Here is a 1,485-nt window from a genome sequence, read left to right as displayed (position 1 = left end):
TATCGGAGACCAGCAAACAGGGGGTATGAGAAAGCAACCTCACGGAGCGTCCAGCAGGAGATAAAACAACCGGTGATTTGCGATATACGCTTCCCAACCCCACCGTTCTTCACCTTGACTCGGCCTCCTCTGATTCCCGCGGCCACAATCTCTTGACCAGGAAACACCGGCTGCTTGGATTCCACACACCCAAACGGGCCAGCTCTCTGAGTGCCATTTGTTGGCTGCTAGTGTTGCTTTTTTTTCTGCTTCTTTTGATTTCCTCCTTACCTCTCACCACCTCCCCCTCTTTTTGCTCAAATACCTGGTTACGTGCGCCATCTTTGCTTCCTCCTGAGGGGCTGTGGAGCTCCGTTCGAGTGTGCAGCTGCTGCCCGGTCTGGGCTGTCATGCTGGTGGGATCCCGGGGCTTTTGTTCATTTGCTAGTTTTAAATGGTTTGTTCGTTTTCTTTTCCTTTTCTTAAGTTGGGAGCCCTTTCTGGCCAAGCAGTGCTGCGTGGCAAGGAGACTTCCCCCTCGGCTTGCAAAGATGTGCAGAGGGATCCCTGAGGGCATTTCTTTTTTCCTTGGGTTTTCTTTTTTGTTTTTTGGGAGGGGCCTTTCTTTTTTTTTTTTTAATTTGTTTTCTTTTCCCTCCTTGTCCCTTTTTGTTTTTTTCATTGCTCAGTTTCTCGTCTCTCTGTATCTTCCTTCTCTTTCTGTTCCCTGAATACCTGGCATTGTATATCTCTACGCCTTCTAGTGAGGCTGTACTGCAACACATGAGAGCAACTTCCCCAGACCTCATAGCTGCACCGGTGGGATCCCTGGGAACTTTGCAGTTCTTTAACCTTTCCGATTTTTATTTATTCATTCTTTTCTTTTCTTCCTCTTCCCCTTTCTGTTTTTCTCCATTTCATATTCTCTCATCTCTCCACTTCAACAGCAAGCTCCCCTAGCATTCTTTTTTGTTTGTATGTTTTTGGCTCCTGTTACTCTCTCCTCTATCCCATATCCATCTTAGCTCCACACATAACAATCTCCCCGCTGCATCCTACCTACCTGCACCGTGTGCTTGACATCACACCACCAAGCAGCACAGGCACGGCCTACTGGAACCTGCCCTTCACTGATTACCGACCCGCCCTGGTGGCTGTAGTGAGTGCCACAAACAACCCGTCCCAGTGGCTCCTCTTCAGCAAGACCTGCCCTGCCGTACCATATCTGAGTGACTAACCCTGCTAGTTGAAGAAGGAGGTGAAAAGTATTGTGCCCACAGACAAGCAAACAACAAAGAACACACAGTCCGCCTGCTCAAAGTCAAATTTTCTTTTTTAAAAAGGGATGAAACAAACCAATCTACAATCAATAAACGAAAAAATAACTACTGAATGCCCTGAAGACAGCAGACAATATCAAAACATTTACAAAAACAGGGCAGGATGGTTCCAGTAGGTGTCCAAAATAAAACACCAGATGACTCTTCAGTGGAAGAAAATGCACTA

This window comes from Trichechus manatus, unplaced genomic scaffold (assembly GCF_000243295.1).
Source record: "Trichechus manatus latirostris isolate Lorelei unplaced genomic scaffold, TriManLat1.0 scaffold00200, whole genome shotgun sequence".
Taxonomy (NCBI): Eukaryota; Metazoa; Chordata; class Mammalia; order Sirenia; family Trichechidae; genus Trichechus; species Trichechus manatus.
This window is presented reverse-complemented; position numbering follows the sequence as displayed.